This window comes from Schistocerca piceifrons, chromosome X (assembly GCF_021461385.2).
Source record: "Schistocerca piceifrons isolate TAMUIC-IGC-003096 chromosome X, iqSchPice1.1, whole genome shotgun sequence".
NCBI classification, from domain to species: Eukaryota; Metazoa; Arthropoda; class Insecta; order Orthoptera; family Acrididae; genus Schistocerca; species Schistocerca piceifrons.
The window spans coordinates 515,295,723-515,301,722 of record NC_060149.1 but is presented as its reverse complement, the minus strand read 5'-3'; positions in this window follow the sequence as shown (position 1 = coordinate 515,301,722).

Below are 6,000 nucleotides of genomic sequence, written 5' to 3'. Positions count from 1 at the left end.
ACGTTCTATGCTCCCATTTAAGAAGCCATATGAGAATATTATTCAAAAATTAATTTCTCTATGTTAGTAGTAAACTAATCTAGCAGGAAAAATTATCAATACAGTTTCAGTTTATGTTTTGTTTATCCTGTGGCAAACAACCAGTGCTGAATTTGCTTACACTGGACTCTATCCATAAGCAGACGGGTAACACATTTGCAATTCCATTTCACTAACCTAAAGCCCAGGTTCAAGTATACTATAACCTAAGTTGTAGTTTGGCCAGCTGAAAATATAGGGATATGTACCTCAAATTCGTGGGATGAAGAGGCAGTGATTGTCAGATTTTGTAGGCACTACACAATTTGCCAGTAATTATGTATTTGTTCATAGAGGAATAATAAATTATCAAATATTTATTACATGCATTTATATGTAGTAAATTAGTAGATCGTGTTTGTTATGGGCGTTACTTTTATCACGTAAAAGAAATAAAGGGCAGTTAGGGGAGGTCGCTCAAATTATGATTCAGAAAAGCGTAAAGAAGCTGTAATCAATTTGAATGGTGTCAGTGTAAGAAAAAATGCTAAAAACATGGAATGCATTCTAGCGTTCCCTACAGACTCAGGAAGAACACTGTTTGTATCAAATCAAATGTGGACTAACCGTTCTATCAGCAAACTTTTTTTAAATTGAACCCAAAACCTTGGTGATTGGGGTAATCCTATAAACTCAATTACAACTTTAAGTAATGGTATTTTAGGAATGCCCAAATAAAATCAATACAAAATATAAAGATAAATCCCACAAAATGAGATTTTGTTAACAGTTTTTATAATGCCATAAGAATGAGGTAGCCTCAAGATAGTGGCAAAAGATACAGCAAGCAACAGTAGCAATGTTACCTGGCATAATTATTACTTATTATATTGAGATGTAAAGGAACTAGCTGGAGTACTATACTCATTTTGATGAAACAAATTTCATTGATGGCACTGCTAGGTGTAAGGTGTTAACTACGAGAGGATGTAAGTTTCAAAAATGAATAACCATTTTACCCTTCATCAATAGTTTCAGTGATATTTGCAGCTGCACAGAATGGCTCCGTTATACGTGCTTGTGTAGTTTATAAAACCCCGTGCCTGTATCACAGATGAATGGAAGTGGAAACGATTACGAATTTTTAACATTTCAATAGTTGAGCACTCAGTGCTGTGTAAATGGTCATTACAAAGTTTTATTCCAAAGAGTTTAATAGTCTCACATCAACTTCTTTTCTCTGAGTGGTTATCTCTCACAGATTTTGGACTGTGGTAAGTCCTTTCATAGTTTGGTAATGTTTTCGTGATTAAACTAATTAACATATAATTAGTGACTGTTTTCAAAACTATGCCTATCTGTTTAGTTAGTACAACATTATCATGATCTGCAAATAAAATCTGGTTAGTCTGTGACAGTGTTACTAAGCATCCAAGTTGTAAAACTGACAACAGCAATCTACAACATGTAAGGCTGGACAAAAATGATGATGATGCCTAGCATATTGCTTTTGTTACATGGTGTGAGACAAAGGGGAGATGGTGAAGCACACAACAGTGGCAGCAGAAACAGACAAGGAGAGTGGGTTAATTGTCTGTGACAGTATTCAGGGCTTTGGGCATCCCCAGAGGATAACAGTGGAAGAGGGAGACTTCAGGCCACTGAGTGGCCACTTCAAAGTGGTTCTAGAAGCACTGGATGAAGGCAACTATGTATCTGGCATATTCCTTGACCTGTCAAAGGCCTTTGATACAGTTGACCACCAGAATCTATTACTTAAGTTAGAAGCACTTGGAGTAAGAGGGGTAATCAACAAATGGTTCCATTCATACCTTAAAAATAGAGTACAGTGGGTAGAGATCTCGCATGTCTCCAGTAGATCAAAGTTCATAGAAAAACACCTGTCAGATCCACAGCATATTAATATTGGGGTCCCTCAGGGAAGTGTGCTGGGTCCGGTGTTGTTCTTGATTTATATAAATGACTTTCCACAATATATCCGACATGGAGAGAAGATATTGTTTGCCGATGACAGCAATATTATAATCACCAGTGAGACATCAGCACAAATGTTGGAAAATTGTAATGAATCACTGAAAGATGTCTACAAATGGTCTACAGAGAATAAAGTGACCTTAAATATTAAGAAAACAAATAGCATACGCTTTAGAATAAACAGAAAAAACAGTCCCCTAAAGTTAAAGCTACATAACACCTCTGTAGACGAAGTGCCCACCACAAAATTCCTAGGGTTGCATATTGACAGCCAGCTTAGGTGGAGTGAACATGTTAAAAAACTCACAAAAAAGATATCTACAACGTGTTACGCACTTAGAGTTCTCTCCTCAGTATGCAGCGATGAATGTCTAAGAACTGTATATTTTAGCTATGTACATTCAGTCATAAGCTATGGGATAATTTTCTGGGGAAATAATGTACTCAACTTACAAACAGTTTTTAAAGTGCAGAAGAGAGCAGTGAGAATTATAACTAAAAGCAGTAAGTGGGCTCACTGCAGAGAACTATTCAAAATGCTTGGTATTCTAACTGTTCCCTGTTTATTTATGTTCCACACTATAGTATATATAAAGAAAAATATAGTGAATTATAGTACAAACAGCATTTTACACAGCTATAGCACAAGAACAAGCCACTGCCTTCATCTAGATAGGAGAAACAAGCATAAGACCCAAAAAAGTTTCTTGTATCAGGGTGTAAAATTGTATAACAAGCTGCCACAGGAAATCAAAGAAATTAACAGCATGTACTGTTTCAGAAAAACTCTTAAACTGTATTTTCAGGAACACTGTTTTTACACAGTAAGTGAATATTTAAATGTTTGAATGTAATTTAAGTGACATAATGACATTGTATTGTATATTCTGTAAATGTATAACAAGCTGCACAGGACATCAAAGAAATTAACAACATGTACTGTTACAGAAAACCCTTAAACTATATTTTCAGGAACACTGTTTCTAAACAATAAGTGAATATTTAATTGTTTGAATGTAATTTAAGTGATAAATGTCATTGTATTTGTATACTCTGTAAATGCATATAAAAGTGTCAATGTATCTGCAAAAATCACTGTATCCAAACTGACAACATCTATACATTGCAAAATGTCTACAGATGGTTAATCAAATAAATAAATAAATAAATAAATAAATAAATAATGACCTTCAACAGGAAATTGGAGCAGTGTGCTGCTTCACTGCTGCAATTACCCAGTGTGGTGCCATACCAAGTCACAGGTGAGGGAGACTAACTGGCAAATCACAAATAGTGAAGTGGTTGTTTGTTGAAGAGCGTCATGTCAATCCATAGTGTCTCCCCATGCATGAAGTTTTCAGTGAAAAGATGTGCTAATGAATGTATGAAGTCCTTAGTTTTTCTTTCTTGTAGTTCCTCCAAGCAGTGCTGAGTTCTCAGAAAAACTGTTACAGCAAGGAAGGCTGCTTAGAAAGCAACAGATTAAAGTACTTTGTACATGATTGAAAATACTTCAAGATTAATGTGAACCTTTTGATAGCTTTGCTAATTCAACTGTTGTCTGTTTCTGAATTTTGATATATGTGTTTAATGTACTATTTTCTTGCTGCTTTGAAATGAATATTCCAAGAGATTAGGAAATGGACTGAAACTAAATATGACTGTAAGATATCATACCTTTTCATAAGCAATCTGTGTCTTCTATAAACAAACTCTGTAAGGATTACAAATTGGTAAGTATGGATGGGTTCAGTTTGTGTACTGTTTTAAGATATTGACATTCAAGATGAATAATGTGAAAAATGAACGAGCCATTGCAACCTATGATTAGATTTATATTTCTGGGGTCTTTTCATTACATTTCTGGCAATTTTTTTTTGTTTGTTTTGTTTTTACTCTTATCGTTAAATGTGGGGAACTTTTATTATATTTCAGAAAAATCTTTATTTCTTATGGATTTTGGAAACATTTAATGATGGATTTAAGGTTACTAATATCAGTCCCATCCAAACAGGTCAAACCTACTCTTATACATCTTTCATGTAGTGAGTTAGTGTTTCTGATGGGAAATCTCTTTGTATTATAAGGGTGCTGCATGGTGACCGTCATTTGCATTGATGCATATGTGAGTCAGCCCGACCTGACAGTTCTTAATGAGATGATTGTGAGTGTGTGCACGGTACATGTTCAGGGATAAAAGGCATTAAGGTGTGGAACTTATATTCTACAGACAGGCATGTGGTGTTTTTAAGCTATGGATGACTGTAAGGAATTTACCAACAATGGAGAATTTGAATCAAAAGAGTTAAGTGCATGAATGAGGATGCAAGGCGAATGTGATTAGACTCACTGCTTGTGATTAAAGAGGAAATAGTTGCCTTCTATCAAATCAATGTGAACTTCATTTAATCTCTTCATATTAATGACACTATTTTGATGAGAGTTCTGATTAAGATTATGGGAATAATAAATAGTGCATGTTTCAGCAAACATACGGTTGACAACTTTCTCAAACTGGCATGTGTACCTTTTGAGTAAGTTTGCCCACCATGCTGTCATGACCATCCAATTACCTCTTAAATTTCAAACAGTCAAAATATGCAAGTTAGCTTAAATAAAAGAAGGCTCAGTTTCCAAAGTTTACATATTAATAACTAAAAATATGGAGCTAGAGGAGCAGATTAGCCAGTGTGATGATGGGCAGCTATGCCAAGGGTAAATGTTAGTGTTCAAACTGCTCTTGGTGACTGAATAGGCCTTAAAAATCCCAATATTAGACCCAAGCCATGAGATGCAGGTGGGTTATCTCTTCTGTAATTTTACTATAACTGAGATGGATGTAAATAGAGTTTCTGGCCAAAAGAAGAGGGAGCAAGACGCACGGCAATGAGATGAGTGGCTATGATTAGCTGAGCTTCCTGCAGGAATGAATTTCAGATCTCGTAGTACAGCAGCAAGAAGCAAAGCTAGTCAGTTACTGCAAACAGTTTCCAAGCCGTTAATTTTGTTTCTTCATTCTCAGGAAAATCCACAGAGACTGTTGATACATTTTTGCACAATATCTGTGATGTAGACTGCATTTGCTCATGGCCAGAGAGTTTTCTGCTTTTTGTGGTAAAGCAAAAATTGTCCAAAAATGTGCACACCTATGTTTAGCCAGTTAAGAAATTAAATAAAGATGACAGATTTGAGATCCAAGCACAGGACCTATCAGAGAAGTATTAAATAATAATGGCATCAGTTGTTTCCATAAGCAATTTCTACCTTCAGGCAAAGGTCAGGGGAAGATACTGAACAGTTTGCCAATTGAATCAGGGCTGTCTGATGTGAAACCTACAAGTTGCGGAGGATTCTGACCCATAATCAAGTGCTCCTAGAGGAAGCAGAAGAACATTCAATTGATATTTTTATTGATGGTATAAATACACAACGAAGTTGTCAAGTGAAAGTGGCTTCCCCAATATTGCTCCATGAGGAAACCCACTTGGCATGTCGTGTGAAGTAGCAGGGCAATTTGTTGCCTCCTCTGTGCTGTAGAATGAGGTATCCCCCCCCCAAAAAAAAAAAAGTTTACCAGTGACTCAGTTTACAAAGGATGTAAGTGAGCCACTCATAAGCCAACAAACACTTGTTATCTTACTGTCATAATTGCCAGAGTTTTGGCATCTACAAAAGCATCACTCATGATCCCAAAATAAACAAACTCATGGCAACCATGGTTCTCCCAATTACAGAGGGAATGGTCGCTTCCATCACAGAAATGGCAAAAGAAGGTATAGCCACTCGACCTTGCCCCAGTAAAAACAGTAAATGCCCTTCACTTACCGAGGTTTAGAGGAGCTGACAATTGTGATTGTGAAGAGAGAGATGTAAGGGAAACTGGGCTGGATTTTGGTGGATATGGGCACATATATAAGTTTAAGTTTTCTTCCCTCTGGCAACAAGCAGCCACTGAAACTACCCCATTTACATATTTGTGTCCTGGGT